The sequence below is a fragment of the Lonchura striata genome, chromosome 1A, assembly GCF_050655825.1.
Source record: "Lonchura striata isolate lonStrDom1 chromosome 1A, ASM5065582v1, whole genome shotgun sequence".
NCBI lineage: Eukaryota > Metazoa > Chordata > Aves > Passeriformes > Estrildidae > Lonchura > Lonchura striata.
In genome coordinates this window covers 14,267,774-14,294,771 of record NC_140741.1, presented here as the reverse complement: position 1 = coordinate 14,294,771, position 26,998 = coordinate 14,267,774, and the positions used below count along the sequence as shown (strand labels likewise).

General features: G+C 40.3%; 2 long non-coding RNA genes across 2 annotated transcripts in view; one reads left to right on the top strand and one right to left on the bottom strand.

Moving 5' to 3' along the window:
* The window catches only part of LOC146763388 (uncharacterized), a 29,343-nt gene extending 2,655 nt beyond the window's left edge, over positions 1 to 26,688 (top strand). The window contains exon 2 of the long non-coding RNA XR_014952006.1: positions 382 to 26,688. This is a non-coding gene — a long non-coding RNA (uncharacterized LOC146763388). The remainder of the gene's footprint in view (positions 1 to 381) is intronic.
* On the bottom strand, positions 5,595 to 26,658 carry LOC146763389 (uncharacterized). The gene is made up of 2 exons (XR_014952004.1): positions 9,902 to 26,658; positions 5,595 to 8,803 (listed from the first exon to the last, which is right to left on the bottom strand). It is a non-coding gene; the product is annotated as an uncharacterized LOC146763389 (long non-coding RNA).
* Positions 26,689 to 26,998: the final 310 nt, after the last annotated feature.

Here is a 26,998-nt window from a genome sequence, read left to right as displayed (position 1 = left end):
TGTGAACTGCAAGATCAGATCCTGTGAGGTGACTGAAATTATTTATTTAAGTCTTAAATTCTTCCTGTAATATTGATGCTCTAGATAAGTTCTCCTGAGGTGTAGGTGTTGAAGTTGAAAGCCTCATTCAGTTGTGTTTTGGGCAACACTTCATTTCTAATCAGAGCACTTCAAGAACTGCTCAGTTTAAAGTAATATGGTAGGATCAGCTCTCTCTGCTGCTGCACAAGTGTTGCACTGTTTAAATAATTCTATGCTTTCTTCTTAACAGTGTAGTTTTGAAATTAATTTTCTTTCCTTCTCCAGAAGTCTTAACCTCTTTTCCAGACTCCTATTCCCTCTGTTGTTACTGTCTCATAGGTTTTTCTGACTTAATTTCAGAGGATGTGAGTGACAGCAGGTGACAGGCTGGCAGCTCGCACTGGTGTCACAGAGAAGTTCCATGATAACAGCACAAAGTCATCTTACCAGCTGCTGGATAACCTTGGACACAGAAGACATACAATCCCTACTTCATGATTTTAAATATTGATCAGAGACAGAAATACCTGGGTGTTGTTGAAGGATGTCCTGTGGTGGTGCAGAAACTGCTGCGTACTCAGTGTGTAACCACCGTGGGCAGGATCAAGTCTCCACTCTTCAGCTGAGCACTCTGAGTGGAAATAGCAAGTCTGCAGTGTTGTTGGAAGTCAGGAGGTACCTCAACACCATGCAGTATTCTCCTGTGGCAGTGAATCCCTCCATGGATAAGGGACCTGGGATTCCCCAGAGCCCCGGGGAAGGCACAAAGGCTGCAGCCTGCTCAGACAGTGGAGCCAGCAGGGCCCGGAGCACGGAGTGCTTCCAGAGCCAATATCTGACCAAAACCAGCACCCAGGGACAGGTTTACAGCTTCCTGGAGAGGCCCAGTGGGTGGAAGTGTTTCACCTATCATTTTGATGTGTAAGTACTGACATTTTCACGTGATATTTGGTGTAAGAAAAATCTGAAACTGCCCATTTAATCAGCCAGGAATCAGTACTCAATCTCCTCTGCTCAAAACCTGTTCCATGAGTAATCTTCCCAAGGCAGTGGAAAAGACTCAGAAGAATCAGCCACTATATGCATGATCATTTCCAGAGAAGGCTTTTTATTCTTCAAATGATCTTTGTTTTCAAGGATGTACATGTATATTTGGTATTTCTGAGGGCAGGTCCTCTCTGCTCCTGGCAGTTCTGATTGCTGCTTTACACTGTTCCAGCTTCAGACACTGCAGTTTTTACCAGGAGATGTGGCAAGTCCAGCTGTGATCGGATACATTCTGCTCTTTTAAGTTTGTTTTGCTCATGTTAAAAAGCCAAAACAAGTAATTTGTTAGACAAACATATAACATTACTAATTTGAATTGATTTATAGTCGTGAACATGAAATGAGTACAAACTTAGCTAAATGTTTTTCATTATACAGTGTATGTAGTACATGCAAGGAGGCAATTAAGGCTTCCATTTACCCTTGTAAAGCTGTGGTTGATATATTAATCCAGCTGTTACTGTTTTATTTGGTTGCTTATGGTATCTGTCAAACTTAGCAAAACCTCAATTACTGTTCTGACTGCTGCTTGACAGAAGATAATTTGTCATCTTAGCTGTAGAAAAGGTCCAGTTGTGCTCTCACTGAGAGCAGAGCAAGTTTTACTGGCCAGCTGGGCCAAAAGGCTTTGCTTTTATTATAAAATTAGCATATTTTCTAAAGAAATGCAGAGTGTTGAAATTACCCTGTTTGTCTGAGATCGACTATGGCCTGACTGCATTTTGGGAAAAAACCCATTATGCAGTCAGGAACTGCCCAGAGAAATATATGGTAATTCTAGGGATGAACCCTAATGCTTCTATTTAGAATAAAATAGATAGTCGCGTTAATACTTGCTTCCTTTCCCCCCTCAACCTCATATACGTATTTTTGAAAGGATTTTTTGAGTAATGAAATTTCTCTAAGCAAAAAGATAAAGCCTCTTCCAAGGACTATACTTATAGCATGCTTTATTCCTAAGGACTAAAAAGATGTGATTTGTATAGATTTAAATATATGAATGTCATGATTTAAGCTTATTTGAGACTACTAATCTTGCTAAAATTCATTCATCATCTGTGTTGCTTTTATCCCCAGCTGAGGTTGACCTTGAATATGCACTTTTTAATTCTGAAATGGGCATGAAAATAAAATAAAAAAAAATCTGTACACCCACTCAGTACTAGAAAATTGGAGAAAATACTGGTAATATCAACAGCAACTGTTTTCTTAAGGATTCCTACCATTTACATGAAAGAATATGCAAATTGAGTGCTCTTAAAAGTTATTTGTCTTTGAGACTTCTAGAAAGGAAACATTTGAAACAGCTTTTGGCAAGCATTTTGTCTCAAGTATGTTTTTGCTAATAATTATCCCAGTAACTACATGATGTGTTCATTTAAATAACAATTTTCTATTTTGGAAAGACTATGCCTTATACAATTATCTATCATTACAGCAAAACATTGTTAAAAAATAAACTACTAATCTAAAATACACTAAATTTTACAATTGAAACAACCTGTAATTTATTTTTAAACAGCTTCCCATATTTTATGTATGGGTTTGGAGGTAACTTAAGTACAGCTGATTGATGCTGATGATTATGACTATTTTCCTAACAAATCCAAACTTTCAAGTACATGGCTGATATTTGTGTAGCCTGGAGGAGCTGGATGTGCTCTGTCCCTTCTGTCCTTCATGTGCTACAAAAATCACACAACTCATGTAGAAACTTGGTGAACTTTCTGTCCAAGAGGGACTGGAGTCTATTCTGATCTGGTGTCAGTTCCACTAGAAAGAACCTGACTTTCCAAAACCAGGCAAGGTGAAGGAACAGCAAGTGCTCCAGGAGGTGACCTCTTCTCATTCTGAAATTACCAAGATAATGACCAATAACACTTGTAGAAAGTTTCTTTTACAGGAATAAGCTCAGGGTTCTTATGAAACTTTATAAAAGTGATAGAAAATGGAATTATTTTTGCCTAATTAAATCTAGAATTTGAATTATTTTAGTGGAGTTATTGGAGTTTTAGTGAAGGTTGAAATTATAGTTTCAAAACAAAATGTTTGAAGGGGTGAGTGGGTTTACTTGAGAATCCCTCCTGCAGGTCTTGAAAACCTTCTCATTTGGATACTTTTCTGGTTTAGGACTGTGAAATACTTCACTTCCGAAAAACCCAGTAGAGTAGAGGATCTCACTTAGCAAGAGCTGAGGGCTTGAGAAGCAGCTGTTCCATGAGCTGACAATGTATTGATCCAAACCAAGCAATTCCTGTGGCTATGTAAGAGCCCTGGGGTGTTGGAGATCACCTATGTTAGAGCCCACCTATTTCCTGTGAGGTCCTTAGTCCAGAAAAGTCAGCATGTGTCTAGCTAGCTTAATTTCTAGGATTAATTTCTAAACTCAGCTATGCACTTGCTTAAATCACATCGAAATGTCAGGTATTAGGGTTTAAACCCTCATATTTTATCTCTTGAAAGAAAATTACAACACGTATTGGTGATAGTTACTTATAGCAGTGACCTTACTTGGCAAACCTAGACATTTAAATCATTTAATTGCAGGTGGAGTCTTACTTATGTGATGGATATATTTCTGAAGCCTACATCTATTTAGTGACTACTGGAATGGCTCCATTGTAGGCTGGAATGTTGTGTCCACCTGGCTGGCTGTCACTTGTCACTGTTCTGTGAGCCATAGAGGCCACTTGTTGTCAGCCCGAGGTGATGTTTGCAGTGCAGGTTCCAGGCAGGAAACCCACAATCTGTAGTATCAGTTACACCCTGCTCACTGCAGTCCAACCCCCTTTTCGTATCTTTTCCATTTCTCTGGAGCATGTAGGGACTGCTGATTTTGGTCTTTTGTGCGCTTTTGCCTGGGTAGATGTATTTTTTCAGTTAAAAAGCCAGAGACTTAGAGGTAACCTGGGTTCCTTTGGACTAAGAAGTGAGGGAGCAGGACACTGAGTGTGGTGAAAGAGGGAGAGAGAAGCACCTGGGACTGAGATGCTGAAGTCCATGCTGGTTTGTGGTGGAAGTGGAGACTGGTGCCAGTGATGCTGAAACTGGAGGAAAACAATTCAAGTGCAGAGTAGCTCAAGAGTAAAGAGAATCTGATTTAAGTGGGAGACACAAAGAAAAGAGGAAAAACAGGTTGTAGAGATCAGAAAGTTGGATACAGGCACAAAGGGGACAGCTAAAAATGGACAAGAAGCTCAGAGAGCCACTGGGAGGAAGAGGGGTAGGACATGACAGCTGTGAACTAGGGAAAGCAAGAGTGTGGAATTCATGATGGGACAAGGAACCTTTCCCCTGTAGGCAAATAATTTGAATCTTGTCCAAGTCAATAGTTCAATAGAAGAGAAGCAGTGATAGTGACAGCTCTGGGGAGATACAAAAGGAGCTGTTGGTCCCAGTCCAGTTCTTAGCAAATGGATGTCACATCACCCCTGGAGTCAGCATAGATGGAAAGGCTGCTGTCAGGCACTGGAGAAACCACAGGCTGGCTGGGAGTGGAGGCAAGTCCAAGGCAAGAGGGAGGTCCAGGACAGGGTCTCTTAACTGTATTCTCAGACCTGCCATTTTCTTGCTTTGTAACACTGCAAAAGCTTAAGTGATAACTTGCAACTATTCAAGGTCACTTTGTGCTGGTTTGGCCACTTGTTAAATGAGTGTTAGACCTTGCTCTCATTCAAAAGTTAGACCAGCCTTTGTATCCCATAAACTCCTTTGGGATGAGGTGAGCTGATCTAACAGTTCATTGCTAACAAGCCAGCACCAGTTCTGCTCCCTTCATCCACCTCTAGCACTCAGCTTGCTTCTGCCAGCTGTAGTTGTCTTTTGATAGTTAAACTTGGAGTTACACCAGTTCACCTTCTGACACCAGCAGAAGCCTACCCCAGTGGGAAGATCTTCAGTGTGGTTAGTACTGCACATGAAGCGCCTTGAGACACTACCCCACTTATTTTCTCAGTGGATCAAAATCACTTGTTGAATTTCATATAAAATTGTGTGCAATAATTGCAATGTAACATTGCAAATCATCTGGCAAGTACTGCAAAGCATTTCATAAAGGCAGAGTTTGGGTAGCCATAAAGTCTGCTCTTCAGGCTGCCTTGAGATTTCTGGGGAAACAGCTCCTCCAAATGGTTCCTTCAAGAGGGTAATGGCTGTTGCTCCAAAATATTCCTTTGGGATGCTGCCTGTCTCTGGGAATTGTACAGACAGGGAAAATATCTTCCCTAGAGTATGGTTTCCCAAGAGCTGGCATGGTGGTTTACCAATGCCAAAAAGTCTTGGTGCCCCTCTGTCACCTTCCCTCCTTCTCTTCTGGACACACATTTCTGCTGCACAACTTGTGTTGCTTCTGGCACTCACTGGAACCATCCTACGCTTCATCAGCTCCCTGTAATGTTAGGAATCTAGATCAGCAGGAAATGAGGAGCTTTTGGGACCTTAAAGAGTTGCAGCATGTCAGCAAGTGGTCTGATGGGGCTGCAACCAGGGCTAACACAGTTGGCCAAGACGAATGGAATGAGGCAAAGTTCTCTTTTTTTTTTTTTTTTTTTTTCTCCCACTAGACATCTGTGGTGTGGTCTCAGTTCTATATGAAAACATGCCCTAGATTTACTTTGTTACCCCTCTCCTCCTCCAGTTGACTCCCACAGCTCCTTCAAAGAGAAGCATGTGGGCACGCACATGCACAAGCACACACGCACACACACATACCTGTTTCTGGCAGCTTGTTAAAAAAAACTCAACTGGACAGTTACTGATGAATAATTAAAAGTGCATGATCCTTACAAAAATGTGGACAACATCAAAAACATGGATTTAAAACTTCATGAAGAAAGTACAAAAAGATAAAAAAAACCCTTATTTATAAAAGGGGCACTAGCCAGCTGAAGATTTTTTTCTGTTAGAAAAAATTCTGTGTACCAATGTCTATGTCACTGTGAGTAATACATAAACAAGTGAATTCAGATTATTTGGACTAAGTAAAAATTGTGATTTTTTCCTATTATTGTTTCTCCTCAGACTTTGCTTTCTCAGGTTTTTTTGCTTCCTCCAACTCCATGTAAGAGATGCTAGTTGTGTTCTTTTAACGAAATTGCAGAAGTCAGAGCTACCATTCTGGCTGATATTCAATTTTTATTTGGTGTACAACTGTTTCTGTTGTAAGGAACTTTAAAAGGCAAAAAATGCAAGGGTCTAGTGGTTCCATTTAATGAGGCACTTGCCTGCGTATATTTTGATTATTTGAATGTAGTAACTCTTTAGTGAACTGAAGTAAGTTAGCACTGTGTTCTCCAGCTCCTGTTTTTATCTGGAAATAGAGCATATAACCCATTATTTATAACTGTTTATCTCAAAGGGACTGTCAAGTTCCCATTTTGGTCCTTTCCACAATTATCTCTAGAATGCAAGCAAATATTCTGCTTTTTCCAATGATGTGATTGTAATATGACCAACACAAGCAACAACTAAAGTTCAGAGTAATTATAAGCACATGCCTGCATTTGAGATTCTGGCTTCGACCTTGATGTCACAGCTTGATTCTGGACATGGTGTATTTTCATAAGAGTAAGGCCTATTATTAATATTATTACTCATTACTTATTGTGTTTAGGGTGTTTCTTGCCAGTATAAGAGTTACTTATTTGGAATTTTATCTAAAAATGTCACTAACAAAGTTTTCAGTTTAGAACTACATTGGCTACTTTTCATCTGTGTGCTAACTACTGAGAGGTATTAAGCAGATGTCTCTGATGACAAGCTTCAGGTACTAAAACAGGAGCAGTAGTGAAGGGAAGAAATTCAAGAACTCCTTATTCATTAACGTGGGATGTTCCTCTTACTGCTTAGAGTTGCATGTTCAGCTGGATGAGATGGTGGAATGGCTGAAGTTGCTAATGAAGGTGCACTGATATTAAAGAAAATTGTCATTAAGGCTCTGTAAAATTCCAGGATTTGGTTGTTCTAAAAATATATGGGGGTAGTTAATAATTTTTAACCTCTCTTCTTAAGGAAATGAGGTTTCTGCAACCACACTGTCTGAGCATGTCTGTCTGAAAGGGCCTTACCAAAAACCTTTGAGCCAGCTGGTGAGTTCCAGCTAACATGGACAAGGGATCAGACATGATCAGAGATACTGTGCTTCTTCTCATTTGGTTAAAACAGACATTTGTCTAGAGGAGAGAGAAATTAATATCCCCAAGATAAGAACACTTCACTTTGAGGTCCTTTAGCTTGTTTGATGCCAGGGAGTCTTTTCAGGAGAGAGATGTTAGGAAAGCTCCTAAGGAAGAACTTGGATCTGGGAGTACTTTGTGTTAGGCACCATCATCTAACCACAGGACATAAAGCCACAGCATGAGTAAGTTCTATTTTCATTTTTTTAATTGTTGATGACTTTTTCCATTATTTCTGTAAGAAATTCAATCCATCTTATTCTAGAAGCTCAATTTTGTAATAATCTGAGCAATTAATATACATTAACATCTGCCCCATGGGCTAATGTTTTCTGTAGTAAAAACAAATACTGTAGCCTGACATTGCTATGGTGCTGTTGATGGAATTTGGTTATTCTTTTGTGGAAAAAACCCCTCTGTTCTTACAGAAACCAGCAAAATAAAAAGATATTCCTTGGTGTTAATGTTACAATTGCTCATGAACTTGAGGACATGGCACCAAATTCAAGAAGAAAAGTGATGATCGAGCTGGCATTAACTCAGCAGATGTATTTTCACAGTATCATTTTATGCATTTCTTCTTTCCCTTTTCTTCTTCTGAAGCCAAGAAACATTATTTAATGTGAGTACTATGAGGAAGCTGGCATTGCACTTTGAATGGTGGTTGGAATTTCCTGTTCCCTTCGAACTGTGTCCTAAATCACATGCCAAAACCTACTGACTTTTGTGTTACAGTCAAGGTGGGTGATAAAAGTATCAGAATTATCAACATTGAAGTCATGATGATGGACTGTTTTTGTCACTGTTTGAAGAATTGATCTCTTCTAGAAAGCTGTAGAATCATAATGGAAGACTGCAAGACATGCAAAGATAAAAACAAGAGAAACACAAAAATACAGATGTCAGTGGAAGATACTGGCACTCTGTGGAATCAAGGAGCTTAAATCCCAGGAAAGGCAGGGAATTAAATAAAAGGTTTCTGTAAGATCGGTGCTCTTGGTGATTGTAAGGGATGCATGAATGCAATTTGTCAGTTCTTAAATCTGCCAGATAAACTTGTAGAAAAAAGCAAAATCCAAATCTTTGTGCTCTTCAAAGAACAGCAATTAAGTTAGGCTGTCAAATGTTTGGAAATGTGAAGTGCTCATTACTGACAGGAGCTGTGGATGTTTTATAAATAACATCCCACAGCTTGGGTCAGTAGATCCATAAAGTTGGTATCCTGTGGGAGATTTTTTTGTAGGATGTGTGGCTCATGCTGCGGTTTGAACAGCATTGTTTTCAGCTGTTGATCCAGCCCTGTTTGTGATGAATTCTGTATATGCAGGTAATTACACTATTTGTAAGTGAAATTTTAACTTACCTTGGTGTTGTAGAAATATTGACTTATTATTTCTGATAGGATCCAGGAAGGCAACTTCATGTTACGTGCAATGGGGCTATTGGGAATTTCTGGGTGCAACTCAGAAGAGACAGGTGAAAACAGATATTCTCAGTATATCCATGCAATAGGTGTGATTTTGGTTTGAGTGAGGGCTTCAAAGATCTGAAAATATTTTATTCTGGGGTAGAAAAAAGAAAATCAGATATGGCCAAATTCTCTGCTAGGCATGCTGGCAGTATCCCTGTTAGTAGAGTCCAAACCTAGGCAGCTTTCCATTAAAATGTGTCTGGTCTCCTTCTCCACTTCTACTGAAACTAACACACTCCCAGACTATTTCTAATTTTATCAGACTGGTATTTTCACCAGAAAAATTGTCCCTTTACCAAAATTTCCAACCAACTCTAATTTGTGTATGATCACATATGGATAAGCACAAGACCTTTCAAAGACACATCAAACTTCAGGAGCCTGGCAATAGATTTATGAGAAAACTGAGGGACATCAAAACTTGCCTACAAAGATGTGGGGACAACCTCCTCTTCATGGCCTAGAAACTCCTTCGGATAACAAAAACATGTAAGGACCAGGAGTGAGGTTTTATTCAGACCAGCAGGAATGTTTTTCAGAAGCACATGGCTATTCAACATTAGACAGTAGAGTCCAATTTAGAAGAAAGCGTTTCATTCATTCAGAAATGAGAACATGCACTTTTAGAGTATGAAAAAAAGAAAAAATGCTCTCCTTAGTTTTCCTGCCACAAAATGACCAGTTAAAATAGAAAGCAGCCCATGCCACTGGAGCTTCTCAAAGAACTGTTTGTTTGCTAAACTCATTTATTGTCCCTAACAACACGCTGACTTAGAGCTTTTGGTGTCCTTTAGACAGCTCTGTAGTCTGTTATCCAGAAACAAGCTAAAACTCCAATGGATGTAGTTGCACATAGATTTACTTGGGCATATTCGCCTAAATTCAGTCCATTTTTCTTTTAATTTAAGTCCAGCTGAAGCAACTGCATTTCTTCTCCCTACTCTGATAGTAGGCTGGAACATTTTGGCTTTTTTTCTCAGATTCATGGGATGGTTTGGGTTGGAAGGGGCCTCACAGATCATTGAACTCCACCCCCTGCCATGGGCAGGGACACCTTCCACTAAAGCAGGCTGCTCAAAGCTTCTGGAGAAAATAGCAGATAGAATAAAGGATTATCTAAGGAATCTAAAAGGCAGGGTTTCCATATACTTTCAACTGGAACATGTAGAAGCCATTTGTAGTTACCTACCTGGAGGGCTTTCACAGAGTGAAGAGAGGCACAGTAGCTCAGTTTTGATGAAGGAACAGGACACATCTGGTTGTGTTAAAATCATTGGCAATCCACGGTCCAGGACTCTCAGTTCTACAGAGCAGGGGTTTCAATAGCTTTTCCGTAACAATTTTTGTTGATTTACTTTCATCATAGAGCTCATATTTTTCTAAAAGTGGTTTTTTCTCTAAACAAAAATGTGCAGAATCAACAAAATTTGGTAAAGCCCAGAAGGCCACAAAGCTACTGTTTTGTACTTGGTTGCCAAGGAGTATATCTGTCTGTGAATTTACAAGTTTGTCCCCTCCTCACCAATCCCTTTTTTGTTGTCCAAGAGATAACATTCCCAGGAACATCTTGGGTATCAGCACTTCAAATACTTATCTGCAGCAGAAGATAAACACAAAACCCCACGTGCACAGTTTTTGCTAGAAATGGAATGACTTGCTGCAAAACTTAAAAGGAGGAATTATGACTACTCCTCCTTTAAGAACTTTCATTAAGCTTGCCTTCCATGGAAAATAAGTTTGTTGCAGCATGACCTTTGAAAGATTCACCTGGGAGAAAGTGCTTGACATAATTTTACTCTCAGTGTTAAGTTAACCTCCCAGTTCCCAGTGTTTGTAGGCTTCACTGAAGTGTGCTCATGGTCAATAAATCTATTAAACAGAATATGTCACTGGCTACAATAGCAACAGAAACATGTTTCCAGTCCCACCAGCTACTCTCCAAAAGGAAGCAATGTTTAGGAGGACCAGGACATAAAGAAGCACTAATTTGCAGCCTTTAAGAGGACTGCCTCTTTAATCTGATTAACACATGGGACAGATTTAAAGATTGATGGTCGGAAAGGATTGATAAGAAAGCAGTTGTATTTTTGTGTATACATGAGGCTTAAGGAACTGAGGAGAATTCGAGAAATACAAGTCCTTCAACATTAACAAGATGTCTCTTGGGAAAGCAGGACACTACATCTTCTGTAAGTGTGAACGGTGTTACATAAGAATCTGAAACCAAAGGGGAGGTTCTCAAATACTCCTCGTTCCTCTGATGTGTAAAATATTTTTTTTCTGCTCAAAGAGAAAATGAGGAAGAGTCTGTAAATACATGATCAGGAATAAATTTACATCTTCAGAAAGAAAAAAAAGTTGGAAAAAAAAGCCTGGTGTTCAGAGAGGAAATACTTCATTATTTTTAGTAGCACTATGGCAGAAAAGGGAAAAAAATATTTGCAGAAGTAACAGCTCAGATTGTGGCTCAACATCCTCAAAAATCACAGAAAGAATGAAAGAGAACAAAGTACTAGAAAGGAGAACCTCAGTTCCTTTAGGATAGGAAAGAGCAGACCAGCTCTACTAGTTGGTATTTATTTATATGTCTGCCTTATTAACTTCCTGCCTTTAGGAACTGAACAGCTGCCAGCGTATGAAACTGTTCTCTGTGGATGCAAATAACTCCCTGCAAGCAAATAATCATGCTGTGCTTTCTCACCCTTATAGCACAGAGAATTGTCCTTTGCAGTAGAGAGTATCAATAGCAGGGGCAAAATGAGGAAGCCAGACTGGAGCTGGTGGGGAAAGGGAAATAATCATATGACAAGCTTCAAATAGCTTCGCCCCAAGTCAGCAATATGAAACATGCACCCATCCACTTGCCTTACCTATAGGTATCCCAAAAATCCCATCAGAAATATTTAGGGAGAGCCAGGATATGTTTGGCCCTTGCCGACAAGTTAACACTGGTAGGCTTTGCCATTGCCTTTGAGGGAGAGCTTGTCCCTCAAACCAACACCTGCAGAGACCCTGAGACAAGCCCAGAGGTATTCTGAGAGGAGCCTTGCTGAGGGTTTGCCTGCGGCACCGTGCATCCAGCTCTTTACAGGGAATTTGGCACTCACCCAAGCTTTTTTCCTCCTGTGTGTTTAGATTGGTTAGTGCTATGTTTAACATTCCAGAGGCTGTTAGGAACAGTCCACAAGGAGCTTTTCTGATTGCCTGAGAGGCAGAGAGGTGTAGTTTGTTGGATTCTGCAGATCAGCTGGCAATTAATTTCACTTTTTAAGTGTGGACTCATCAATGCTAACCTGTATTGTGGTGTGTGGCCCAGTGACACTGACAGTAACTTAAAGGAAGCGGTGAAGGCAGCATGCACTGACTGCTGGCTCAGACATATCAGAGGGGGAAGAAGATGCTGCTCCACTGTGCTAGAGAAAAGGTGCAAAAGGAGTGTTGGCTTATTTGGGAGTGCATTTACTTGGGGTGCAGGGAGGACTTGACCTTTGTTTCCATTACTTGTCTGCAGCCCTTTTTGTCATACCTCAGATAACACTTACTCCCCAGACTCCACCCGTGGCTTCTTTCCAACAGCCTGTGGTGAGCACTGAGCATAAACTGCTGCAAATGCACACAGAGATATGCCCAGGCGCGGCTACACCTTGGCTGTGGGGCTGCTGTGTAAACTAGGGGTCCTGAATGGCACCTCAGGGCTTTTGGCTCCAGCCCTGTCCTGCCTCCCCCTCCAGACATACAAATCCAAAGGGAAAGATGTCCCAGCTTCTTCACACTGAGGCTGTGTCCATCCATGAACATGAACCTGGGTTGGGTGTTCATGTACTGTGAGACCACTGCCTGGATGAAAACCATTTTAGCCTTGTATTTGGTTTTGTATCTACCTTGGCACACTCTTGTTATTTTTACCTTCTAAAGCCTATCTAACTCTGGTTGAGAATATCAGACTATCCCTCATCTGTCTCAAATGCAGTTTCTCAGCAATTCCAGTAAAGAATAGGCAGATCTGCTTCTGTGTTGGTTCCAGAGTAGTAATTATGTCTATTTCCTCTTACTTTAGCAGGTTACTGTGTCCCCATGGAGATGACAGCCTGCCCACAGCAGGGTTTTCTTTTTGTTTGGGGGTGTTTTTTTAATGTTTGGCTTTTTTTTTTTTTTTTTTTTTTTGGTTGGTTGATTGGGGGTTTTGTATGGCTTATTTTGTTTTTGTTCTTTTATGGTTGTTGCTGTTCTTGATGCCCTCACTGAATCATTAATCTGTGTTTGTCTTTGACTTAGTCCTCACTGCAGCTGAATTTGTACTCAGCTCATGTGAGCTGCCTTTGCTATTCATTGGGAAGGAGTGACGCTCACTGGCCAGAGGATATAGTGCCATAAATCATAAATTAAGTGAATTTAAAGGGTCCTTTGAATGGTTTTAGTGTGTGATTTGGAAATGAAAAAAAAAAAAAAAAAAAAAAAAGAAGAAGAGAATCTCAATACATAAAACCAGTAGGGAAGCAACAATAAGCTCAAAGTTACGAGACCTGCAGGCTGTGTTGGTAGTTTGGGGTTCCTTAGTGAAAAAGAGGCACCAATTGTCCTTCCTTTTACATCCTTAGAATGTGAATTCTGCATGGATTTTTGTGTATTACTAGTGAATGCAGTACACTACTACTAATTAAAGGTATTTTGAAAGGATATAATTGAATTGACAGGGATCTGGAAGAAATTAAGAGTCTGTACTCAGAGGAAGTGACTGTCTCTTTGTACATCTCTGCTGGAGGTGTTTGATGTGCTGGTTTCAGGGACAAGCCAAGTTAAAATGTTCCCTTGACCACTGACTGAAGGATAGTCTCAGCTGCAGAAGAGTTCTGTTGGCCTTTAACACAGTCCTGATTTATGGATACGTATATTCACCTTTTTCTCCATGTACCCATCACTAGGATTGCTGATTGGAAGTAAAGGTGTCTGGACAAAGAAACTCCCTGGTGGAGCACATGATCCAATGGAATGGGGTACTCAGTATTGATCTCATATTAAATGTATAAGAAAAAGAGGGTCTATGACCCTACTTACCTTACTTTTACATGGAAGGCAGTGGTGCTGTGTTAAGAAAAGGCTAAAGTTCTGCAGTTTTTCAAACCTAGACTCTTCTAGTGTTGGACACTGGCAATACCCTTATGCTTTGAACCCCTTATTAACTTGTTCTTTTCCATTTCCCAAAGGCTGACTTGTGTTTCAGTATCTGTCCTCGAGGCTTTGCTCTGATTTCCTTTTTGGAGAATCACTCTCCAGGAATGCTGGGTTGTGTCTCCTCTACTGGTTTATCTTTTGGGCAGTGCAGCAGCTCATTGAAGCAATAAATTGGTTTTATTATGGCTTGGACAGATCTCTGTGTCCCTTATAACACAGCACTGTTTTCAGAGATAAATATTTGGGGATGAGAGTGAAACTGGTGAAGAATATGTCTGGCAACTCATGCATGTTGAAGTAAAAGGAGTAGCAGGACTGAATGAAGGGTTGTAGAACTCATAAACCATAAGAACGTGACTAAGATCTGTCCTGAGCTAAAGGTGCTGTTACCCTTGACTAAGATGTATTATCTGGATTCCTTTTCTCTTATATTGTGGATCAGGACAGGTAAATATTGAAGAAATGCAAACTTGATTCAGAGACAATTGTACATGTAGAGCTCTAACCTCTACTGAAGAAATCTGTTTAATAATGATGGCCCTAATCTTTTCAAATCTCCGCTTATGGTTAAAGAGTGTCTTCCTTCCAGAGCCAGATGAAAGGAAGCAGGACCTTTTGTTTTTATTACTTCAAATCCAGTTTTAGGCTTCAAGAGGTTGGCTGCAATTTCCTTGCAGTGTGTGAATGATCAGACCAAACATACCCAAAATAGTTTCCAGTGTTCATTATCACCTGTTCAGTGTTCCTGGGATTCCTAAGGAAGTCTAAACCTCTGAGGCACTCTAAGACGAGAAAAAGGAAAGCTGATATCAACATTGTCCCATTTTCCTTAGTTCTAGTCATGATTTGAATGTGCTGCATAAAGAATATTGGCTCAGCCTACCCTCCAAGGTAACAAGGCAAACACGTTTTGGGGGTTTCCATATCCAAGTAGTTCTTTGCAGTAGATTTTCTATCTTGTCTCTGTGTTGTGAGAACTTTGTCTCTCTAGATATATAGATATATACATATGAAGTGCATCTGTGAGTAAATACGTGGAACAGGCTGCCTAGGGAAGTGTTGGAATCACCATCCTTGGAAGTATTTGAAAAATTTGTTGATGGGGCACTTGGGGTTTTGTGGCAGATCTGGGATTTTCAGGTTGATGTTTTGACTCAATGATCTTTGAGGCCTTTTCCAAGCTAAATAATTCTGGGATTCTGCATCATGTGCTTCTTTATATCTGTGTGTATACATGACTGCTGAGCCCCGAGCCTTAGGTGGAAAAGCTCCTGGGTAAAGGCCAAGAGCACAGCATGGGCTGGGAGAAGAGAGGGAAAAGCAAGAGTGAGAAACAACTCTGAGCAGTAAGGTGAGAGAAGCAGGAGAAGGGAGACAGGGTGCTGCAGGTCCCAGAGCAGAAATTCCGTGCAGCCCCTGGGGAAGGTTTATCCTGAAGGACTGCAGCTCATGGAAGGGCCCACAATGGAGCACGGGAGCAGTGTGAGGAGGAGGATGAGGACAAGGAAGAGAAGGAGGAGGGGCAGACACAGTGTTGTAGTCTGACCACAACCCTGCATTCTCTACCCTTCTTTGCTGCTTGGGCGTGTGTGAGGGACGGAGGCACAGGAGCTGGGAATTAGGGACTCGAGCCTGGGAGAGGGAGGTCAGGGGGACATGTTTTAGTCTTCTTCCCTACACTTTGTGTAGGACTTGAGGTTTGTTCCTGTCAAGTTTTAGGAGATTCCTGTATGTCTGTTCTGTAGCCTGTGCAGGCACCACTAACCAGGGGCTCTGCCCTCAAGCTTAGTGACCAAACTCCTGGGCTTATGTCAGCTGTGGACTTGGTAAGGTGCATTTCATCTCTTCTTCTGGAACACTGATAAAGGTGTCCTCTGGGGAAAGACCATGGATAAACTCCAAAAAAATTCATCTTGTCATTGGTCTCTAGGTTGTACAAGAGTTTTCCCCCTTCCTGATAAGCTTTTCCACCTGTAATTTTCACATAAAAGCTACCAAAACCCACTGAGTGTAGTTTGTGTCTTTTTAAAGTTGTGCAGTAATCAGTGAAACATGAAACATTCACTATGACAACTTTCCCTGAGAAATATACTTCATAATGTGAGCTTTACCCATTGATTTACTGTGTTCGGCCTTCCTGTCATTTTTATTCCCTGTTTCTGAAAGCTGAATGAATGCTGTTGTAGGCACACGCTCCCCTCGCCACGATACCCCGAGCGGAAGCGTGCCCGGCGGCAAGAGGGAAGAGAACGGGCGGCCGCTGCCCCTGCGAAGCTCTGCAGTCCCAGTCGGTGGTGCGGGAACAGACAGAGGTGACATGGGACTTGGGGGTGAACAGGATGGTTTTATTCAGTGAGCCCCAAGACCCCCTCGGGAGCGGGAGCAGAGGTTTTATACAAGAATTCAGGGAGATGGGTGTAGGAACAGCAACCAATGAGGCAGCAGGGGAGGAGTTTAGGGCAGAATTAACCCATCACAAACCTATCAGGGGAAGCAGGGAAGTGAAATAACACAAAATAAGCAATAGGGTTTCGAGTCTCACCAAACAGACAGGGAATGCTCTGGAAGCAGAGGAGGGGGCTAGGATGAATGACAGGGAAGGTTCCTGGGAAAGGGGCAGGGAAAGGGAGGATTGACAATTTGGAGATGAGGGGGTTAGGGGAGAGCTAGGGAATACTGACAACTGGGGAGAGGAAGAGATTAGTGATGGGGGGGGGGGGAACAGATATTGAACAAAAATCAAATTAAAGTCACACCACCACAGAATGCAAATGATGATACCTATTTCAGTAGAAAGAATTGACTGATTAAACACAAAGTATTTGTGATAAAAAACTTATGTGAATGAGAGAGAGAAAAAACTAGATCTAGATTTATATTTCAACTTGGTGAGTCACGAAACACTATTTTCCTTTTTCAGATTTCTCCTGGTGCTGATTTGTTTAATATTCAGTGTATTGTCTACTATAGATAACTATTCTGAGTTTGCCATTGGAACCCTTTTCTGGATGGTAAGTGAACTTTTTTGGGGAAGGTCTGATCAGTTTGACTAAACCTTAATTGCTTTCAGTGAGCAAGGGAGATAACTGGTTTCCTACTCTACAGAACAGGAAGGAAGAGCTTCTATCACACTTCTGTCACCACTGATTTGGATTTGAAGTTGGTGCTTGCTTGATGGGAATCAAAAGTACAAATAACTTGCATGAGGATACTAGGCAATGTCCCTCCTCTGTTCCCCCCTGCCTCTATTCACCTTTAGGGAGTGAAAAATTGAGATTAAACATCCTTGATAAAAATGGAGTAAATAACTTTCAAACGGTTCCTTGCAATATCTGTATTTTAGCCACTAAAGTCCTCTGATCTCAGTTTGTGATGGTCTCAGTATTCTTATTGTAGTTTCTTTTTGCTAAATGGTGAATTTTAATGTGATAGAAATGGGTTTTCCATCTGGTTTGAAAATAAAAATCAGTTCTTTGTTTTCCTATGCCTTAGGCTACATTAGCATGTGCAGCTTTTGCATGCAGTTGACTGAGCCATCATTGGATCCTGGAGTTATTCTGAGCTCTTGATTAAAGTTAATCTTGTAGCAAATGTTGCTTGGCCTTTAAGCCACAATTCAGTGTGAAGCAAAGTGCAGTGTTCTGCCAATCATGTGTGGTCCTCTCCTGCTCCCTGAGATGTGGTGATTGCAGGTCAGCACAGGCACTGCTGGGAGCAGTGATCCTGGCTCAGCTGATGGTTTCTGTGCAGATGGAATGTCTGTGTGCACACATTTTTGAACAAAGAGTGACGAGATGGAGGCAGATGTGTGGCTCTCAGAGTGCCCACATAACACTGTTTTAGGTGGTGTTATCATCTAAGAAATGAATCATGCACAGTCAGTGGAACAATTTCTTGGCATCCTTGTGTCACAGCTTTACCCTGGAGGATACCTCTCTGGAGTTTTTCCTCCTGCTGTTTCCTTAGTTTCCTTCCTAGAAATGGCCAGTACAGAGTGTAGCTGTTCTGCTGGCTACTGTAGAATCACTTGCCTAGAACATATTTGTCTTAAAACTTGGTTTGGTCTGAAATCCACTTTAATTACAGAAGATTGTTTTTAGAGCTAATTAAATCAGTTCTTTTTCATAGAGTTGGAAGACTGCTTGTTGCCAGGAGTTATATGGTTGGACTCCTGCTTGGAGCACATATTCCCACCTTTACCTGAAGGAATTTCCAACTGGCTCTCCCATTTGAGCCAAGAAAGTGTTCACCCCAGAGAAGTGTGGAGATTGCTGTTCTCTTTACCCCTGGGAGAATTGTTAACTCTGATCTACTTCCTACCAAGCTGACTTTCATAAAACCAGAGTTTCATCTCTCCAAGTTCATTCTGCCTGCTCTCTTGAAACTGGGGACAGAGGACACTGCCAGTGTGATGAGAATCAAAACTGGGCCAAAGCATCTACTGGATCGAGTTCAAAGTGAAATTGGTTTGTTTCTCTCCTGAGTGAAGGACCCTGTAATTCTTTGTATAGCCCTCAGCAGCAAATAAATACTGGCATGTGATGCTTGTGGTATTTCTCCACCTATGAGAAAACTGCTTTTCATTATATTCAGGTAGATTAACACTTGGGAAGGATCCATGTCAAAAATGTCCTGTTGCAAGTTGCTAAGGCCTGACAAGAGGGATAGTACTTGGTACTTGAAGACATGGAAATGTTTTTGTATTTTCATAGAGAGGGCGAGATGGTGTCCCTAGTACAATTTTGGAGTCACTGGAGTAGAGATGAGACATTGGTGACAGATGCAGCTCTAGATGTGTCCTAAGACACCAGAGCCTGGTGTTTCAAAGATGTCATTATGTTAACGTTCTTAAGACATCTGGATTTTCTAAGAGAATTTCTTGTCAGGTGTGAAACCAATTCAGATGAACACTGTGAATATACCAAGGAGGGACTATCAGAGTGTTTGTAGATAGACTAGAAAAAGGGGACTTTGCTGGAACAAAGAGTAGAAAAAGCTCCAAACATTTACTCTCCTCCCATTCCCTAAGCCTATGTTCTCATGTCCCTGGCAATTCAAGTGAATTCTGGAGGAAAGAAACATGATTTTTAGCCCTGTGTTTCAGTGTGAAGGCCAGTCTGTTGCCTTTGAGATGACTGAAAACATTGCACAGCCACAGGTTCAGGTACAGGCTGATGCTGGGCCTCCCCTCTGCCATAATTGTTTTATTTGATGCTCTTGCTTGGGTTTAAAGGAAATGTCTGATCTTTGTACTTAAAACCAGACAACAACATGTGAATATCCATCTGTAAAATCAGTTTACTTCCACAATACCAGGACTGGTGAAATTGCTTGTCTTCAACTTGAAATGTTGTTGTTTGAAGGATGTTTTTGTTCTCATGCTACCAAATATTTTGTGTATTCTTTGTCACTCTTGCAAGAGTACTTCCCAGCTCTGTCTGACATACTCCAATTTAATTTTTTCATGTATACACATTGTATGAGATTTGTTAATTCCTGACTAGGTTTCTTTCCCTCTTCTGAGTGTTTAGTAACCAGCATTTGAGGGGAGTGACAGTGGCATTGGCACAATGGATTATATTGGTAAACACAAACAGAATGGGTAATGAAGAGCACAGTTCTTTCTGAATCTTTTATACTTGCAGAGAGAAGCCTGGAGTTTCCAATACTGTTAAAAATGGATCACAATGACACTATGCATGCCGTTTAACAACGTACAAAGCTTAAATGCATGTACCATTGGTTTTTGTTCAGATTGTGCCTGAACAATAGTATGGTATGAAAATGAATCTGTAGGTTCCCCAGCCTTGCTTGGTCCTATATCTGTACCAGAGGAAGATTTCTCTCTGGTCTATCCAGAAGTACTTAGGATCTGATGCATTAAAAAGTTCTTGTACAGCATATGGGGAAACAAGCGCAGTGGAACAAGGCAGAGTGGTGAATAAAGTATTTGCAACACTCAAGAGGATCCTGAGCTACAGCTGAGTTTCATTCCCAGTTGCCCCAGGTTTAGGTAACATTTTATCCTCCCATTTTGTCTCAAGTTCTAATTATCTATTAATACAGTTATAATTTTATAATATGGTTAATATATTGTTATTCTGTTGAAAAAGTGTTTCTAAAAAATGCCAAAGCCTCTTGATTAGGCTTTTGCCTCTACAGCAAGAGGCTGTAATGTTTCCTTAATGATCTAATAGTTTGTGTATCAGTTTTGATTTGTAAATGGCATCTAGATCTTTCAGGATATAGAATGAAAAAAATGAACTATAAAATGGGCCAGGTGTACCTCCTTTGAGGATTAATCTGTTTTCATGGTTAGAGGTCATATATTTTTCTACCAGAAGAGGTCACCATGGTAGTTTCTAAAAGACTGATTTTTCTTTTTATTGCAAAAGATCTTGCAAGAAGAGAGCTTCTTAGTTTGTGGGACAATTTCACTAATTGTGTCAGTCTAAAAACAAGAACAAAATACTATTTTCATAATACACATGATGTTTTTACATCAATTATTTTTTAAATTTAAGAATACCAAGTGTATTCCTAACTTGGAGAAAATAGACTGGTTTTGCTATAAATCATATTGATTCAACTGATGAGTTCAGGCCCTGTGGTACCTCCCTTTTGGAGACAGACTTTATGCATCTGCTTTCCTCTGAAAAAGGAAATATAAGACCCAATATACAGAAGAATTTCCTTCCTTTGCTGGAAAAAGCACTAGCATCTCTCCCAAACACATGAACACCATAGTTTACAGCACTGCAGCACCAGAGGGTACACAATTCCCTCAAAGACTCTCTTTTCAGAGTCCTCACTTATTGCCTCAATTGTCAGTCTTTACTGCCCTCTTGGCTGCTGGAAATTCTCATGTAGTGACTACATTTAGCATGGATTAGCACTCGCGTGCTTGCAAATTCTATTGGAGAAAAGGCTGAGATTTGAAATCAGAAGTTCTCACACCAGCTGGTGGTCAAGTTTTTCAGGCCAGAGACTCACCTTATGGCTGTATTTAGGAGGAGGATCTTGTGGAAGAGCTTTTGGCTGAAGATGGGTCCTTGTTGTTACGTGGCTGTCCCAAAATCACTGCTCAGTTTTGGGTTTATATGATTTTTTCTGCATCATGTGCCATGAACACACCATCCTCCTGCTCTAAATATAGGCAAGGCTGTCCAAAGTACTCCGACTTTGGAGTGCAGTGCCAAATGATAGTGGCTTACTTAAGCCAGCCAAGGCATGTCACTATTTAACTTCTCTGGTTCTGAACTGGACATCAGGGTGGCTTTTCTCTTTGGAATAACACCATTTTCCAAGTAAGGAGGCCAGTGAGGACTTCCTGTCTGCAATGGAGGAGCTCTCCTGTTGCTTTTTCTTTGCCTCTGGTTTTGCCCTGTCTCCTGTCTAAGCTGTGTAGCTGTTGGGTCAGCTCCAACCTGTAGCAGAGGAGAAACCTGCAGAAAGTGGTCTCTGGGATTTATGGTGAATGTATTCTAATAGGTTCGATGTTGTGTTCTCCACCCCGTCAAAGCAGTCAATGTTAGAAAGTAAAAAAGGTGGAATTTCTATCTATTTCCTGCCTCTGTGCCAGTTTATAATTCTAAATCTGGTCTTTGCTATATATATAGCATGAACACTTAGGGCCTTCCCCAGGCCTGTTTGATAAAGTGATCATTGGATAGTGCAATACATGAAATTCACAGGAGCTCTTCCTGCTGACCTCACCACACTGTTTCTTACAGTGATAATGGACTTCTTACAGGGTATCCCATAGTAATTCATGGCATTTTGTGATATTTGCCTAGTGTATATTGCCTGGGTGACAGCAGGTGTTCATGAGGTGTTCAGTCCCATAAAGGCACTGACAACCAAACTGCCTCAGGAGAAAATACATTAATTCCTGTGTACTGTGGAAGAGCTAGACCTTGCAACTGCAGAATGCACATAAATGAAAAGAAACTGATGGCTCATATGCATTTCCTGTATTCTTTTACTCCTGTAAACTTCTGAGAGAAAAAGCAAGGAGGAGAATCCCTGTTTCTTTCTGAGCTTCTTGTTGGTCTGTGGGAAGATGAAAAAATAGACTGGGAATATTATATTATATTATATTATTACAATACAAAGCATTATTAAAATAGAGATGGAATATTGTTTCATACATAAAATATATTAGGAAAAAAACTTAGTCTACAAATCTAAAAGCTCAGGTTGTCTGCTGAGCAATCTTGCTGAGTTGCCATTGTTTTTCTGGAATCAAATGCAAATCTCAGGCTTCTCAATGTGGATTGTAATTCAGTTATTCCTATGGGTTATATTACCTTGTGCCTAATGCACCACAGAATGCACTCAATGACTGCTGTGTGCTTTTCAAATGTCTGAAATAGAAATCCTTCTGCAGTAAGTAAGGCTGAGGCTAATTAACAGAGAGGCAACCCATAATTCCCTTAGTCACATTTAACTCACTGGGGCTCAGTGAAGTTCTCTGTGCAAAGGGGTTTTAGAATGTGGCCAAGAGACTTGAGAAACATTTCTTGGGAGTGAGAGGAAGGTGGAGAGACACATGCAGGATTTTTTCCATTCCTCTCCTCAAAACATTGATACCCTACCAAATCAAAAGGTTAAAAAACATGGAAGTAATTATTTAAAATTCTGAAGTGCATAGTCACATTGGTTTGATTCCAGTGCAAGAGCAAAGATAAACCCTTCACCACCTACCAGAGGTAGTCCCTTCAGGGATGTGCTGGGGGGAGCTGTAAGGCTTCTGTGGATCTATAGAGAAATTATAAGTTATTGAATTCTAATTAACTTACTGAATCTTATTCATTCTCTATTTGATTATATTTACCTTAGTCGTGTCTTTCAGAATGAAGCAATTGAAAAAAAAGTTCTCATCAAAATTAGTTGATTTTCCTTGGAGAAAAATTGTTACATGCTTCAATAGAATTAAAAAATAACTCTTCCTCTGTGACTCACCCAGCTCACTTGAATGTGGCTGTCACAGGGGGAACACCGTGTGCTTCCTTCATGACTATACAGCTTCATTCCATGCAGGAAGCAGCAAATAGCAATAAAATGAAAGACAAGCATACTCCTGATAGGAAGTCAGCAAATTCAGCATATTTGTCAGGTGTGCATGGAAGTGTATCTTTTATGAAATGTTAAATCCACTTGTTTACAAACCACAGCATTTGAGTGCATTGGTTTCACCTAAAAGAAGTACAAGTAAGCTAATGCTACTATAGGACACTTAGCAGCATTTGGCATTTTTTCTTCTGTATTTTTTTTTTGGTATTTTAGAATATTGGGTATTCTATTTTCACATAGGATGTCTATCATCTTTGCAAAAGCCAGCATGATGTTAGAAAAGAAACATTCTCAGTATCAGTAGATTTTCATGGCATTTGAGTAGTTATTAAACTGAACAGGTCACTTAATGGACATTTTCAACTGTAAGAACTGGAAAACTTTAAAGACAGGTTATCAAATCAAATTTGGGATATAAGTATACATGTGCAAACATTTGGACTATTAAACCTTTATGCCTCTTTCTGAGGCTTCATTGTCTGGAGCTGCCATTCCTTGATTGAATCTCCGTGAGCACACACTATTCATTTAGCCATCCCACTTCCTTCTTTTACCCCAGCACCTAAATATTCCAATAAAAAAAGTGAAGAGAGCCTTGTGTGTGCTCTCCACCTAAAACACATCTGCAGCTGAGAAAATACCCTTCTTTTTCATGTGTGTGCTTTAATCAGTCCAGCGAACTTCCCTCTCCTGCTTCCCCAGTGCACTTATCCATAACCAAACTGGGATAAATTATAAATTCCAGACTATATATTTAATTTACACACACACATGCCTGTGTAAAAATGTTGGGTTTCTGTGTTAATGCGGGCATTTTATTATTTGGTCATCAATGACATCCTTGGATAAAAAGTTGATGGCTTTTCCACAAAGGTTTTTTTATTTGATTGATTTAATTAGATATGAGTGGAAGTTATTTGTATACATATTTCCCTTTGAGCTTATTTTTGCATAGTTTTTATTAAATTAGTAAAATGAAATTGTACTAAAATAGCATAAACATTACTATGTATTATTTTATTCTCAATTTGGTAGGGGGAGGGAAGATTTATGTCATGACTAGACTTCAGACAAGTAAAAAAAATTCAAAGATGAAATTAATTTAAGGGCAAGGACTATTATAGTCCTTACAGGGAAGAAGAGGGAGAAGCACAGAGTACTGGAATGCTGCTTTAATGGAGTAATGGAGTAATGGAATGGACTTCAGCAGAAGTCTTATATAGCACAGGCCCAGTTTAAAATCTGTAATTAAATTCATCTGTTGGTATTCCTGTGGCAACTTGAGTTGCCACAATCAAAACAGGAAGAGACTGTGACACGTGAGTGTGAAGAATCAAGTCTGATATGGATCTTATTTTTATGAAGTAGTCGTTTGTTCCCACTCATTATTTTTGGTTTCAGCTTCATTAGAAGAGTTCATCCCTGGCTTTCTGTTGATGCCAAACTGCTTTCAAAGTTTATTAAATCTGCTCAGAATCCTTCATCATGCATTTCTTCCTTGGCCACTTCCAGGAGAAGGGGAAAAACCACTGCTGGGAGCCAAAATCGAAAGGGTTTGTGGGCTACTTGTGAGTGTAATCCCATTTTGAAAGCAAGGGTTCTGGAAAATTGCAGAAGGCTGGAGAATCATCTTAAACTGTCACACAGCTGGATCTAAATTTAATTTGTTTTTGCTGATTTTGTTCTGGTTCATATTTTATCCACAAGTTCTCACAATCATTTGTTACCATTTTAGTGAGAATTAATACTTTTTTCTGACTTTAAAGAGAATTGCTGGGTTGTTATTTTTCCCTTTTACCAGAAGGTGAATGTGAGGCAATACATTTAAGGCTCTGAAAAGTGTTTATGTGTAGAAGAGGAAGAGGAGGGAGGTTAGGGCATTTTTTGGAAGGTAAATTTAGTGAGGTGAAGCTTGATTAGCCTTGGCAGCTCTGGAAATGGATGTCTCCTATCTTGCATTAGGAGTGCACACAACAAGAATGGAAATACCATCAACTTCCTTGTTTTTTTGAGGGGCCACCTGCAGAGCTGTGATATTTGTCCAGTTTCCATGCTTTTTTGGTCTTTGGCCTGTCTGAGGCTGCCAACAAATTTGTAAATGGATATGTTTTTGGTAATGTGGACAAAATGAATTGTGATTAGTAATTAATGTCAAATTTATTTAAGATGTAAGTTCCTCCTTTTCCTCCTTTCTGTCAACAATTTATTTTTCCTTTCCATGGACTGTGCAATCTTGTTGACTTCATCAGGGTTTTCTGGACATGACCAAGATGGGTTCTGAAAATAAAATACCCTCAGGCCAGATGTAGTTTTAAATTAGCTTTTAAAAGTGCCCTCAGAAGATAATAATGGAAAATCTAAGAAGTTTTTGCTTCCTTGGCACTTCTATGCTTGTCTCCTTTCTACACAGCTTTTCACCAAAAGCAATTATAATATGCAGGTCCGTTAAAATTATTCTTCCACTGCAATAAACACTGCTCTGCTTCCTTTAGTGGAACTTACAGATTCCTAAGAAGAAAAAGAAAATGCTAAAGTGATGGTACCAGGAACCTTCTAAGAATTTAGACAATTTAATAAGTGAGAGAGTAATTTGCAAGATTCTAGAAACGCAAGAATTCTTTTCCTTTGCAGAGTGTTCTTATGATTTGATTTGACTATTATACTTGCATAAATATTTCTATTCAGACTATAGACAGAATGCAAACTTAGAATTACTTGTAGATGCTCTTGATAATACATATACTAAAAAATGAAAGTTGGGGAGTTAATTTGCTGCATATTTTCTTGTGCTTCTGCCTTGAAAATGGGTGTAAGCTTTCTTAAGTTTTGTACTAATATACCCTTGGTATATTCAGGCTGAAAGTGCCATGCAAAACAGAGGAAAACTTTGCTTATTTTCTTGATTCTCATTCCAGGCAAAACAAGAAGGCAGAAGTAAACACAGAAATGTTAAACTAACTTTATTAAAAATCAAAATTGACATGATTTTCTGCATATCTGTGTAGAGTTTTTTCTTACAATTTTTTTTCAGTTTTGAAATATTTTGATCTCTCTTGAGCCATTCAGAATGTCAGTTTTAAAATCAAGTTGGTATTGTCATTTAGTGAAAATTGTGATTTAAGTGTGTTTTGCTTTTTGGGTGCTTTAGAATCACCCAGGTGCAGATTGAGAACACGTTCAAGTTAAAATGCAAATATTTTCCAAAGCTATAACTCATGCAGTAGGTGTTTGGTGACTCTGAATTACTGGGTACAGTTTGGGTTGGAACAAAGCCTAGAAGGCATGTTTGGGTTGTGCTACCAGTCTGCAACATAGGTAAACAAGGAAGGGGGGATAAAAGATCTCAGTGAATCTGCCCAGGTTGTGATGTTCACTACTCTTCTTTCTTTAGAAGTATTTCAAAGTACACCTATCCTTGGTGTCGTGGTTTGACACAGAAAAATAATTTTTCTGGGAGGAAAAGGTCAATTTGGATATTGACCAATTGAAGGTGGACACGCCTCTGAGAACACAGAGGGTTGAAAGCAGAATTCCCAGGAGAACTGGCTCTCTTTGGTTCCGGTCAGCGTGCAGTGCAGCTCGGCCTGGCTGGGTGGGGGAGGGGAAGCCCCATGGCCTGACTGAGGTGGGCCCAAGGGTGGAGGGACTGGAACACCCTGCAGACGGAAGGGTGAAGAAATCTGGGATGTCTCCGTTCCCCCGCCCCCCCCCCCCCCCCCCCCCCACACACACACCTCCAGAGTCTCTTGGCAGCGGTGGCTTGTCAGCAATTTCACTGTGAGGAAGGAGAAGAGCAAGGGGGGGGTGGGGTGGGGCGCAAGGTGCCCAGCTACCTGTGGGATCCAGAGAAAGCCAGCCAGGGAGTTGGGACTTTTAACCCTTCCTTGAGAAATGAAAGCTTTGTGAAATTTTTCCCCTCCTCGGTTTGAAAGAGAGGAAGAGAGAGCTTGGACCCCGGGATGTTAGAAGGAAAAATTCTAGATGGGAGGGAGACAAGGAGTGGCTTTTGGCTGGACTTTTTTCCTTGATAGCCACTGAC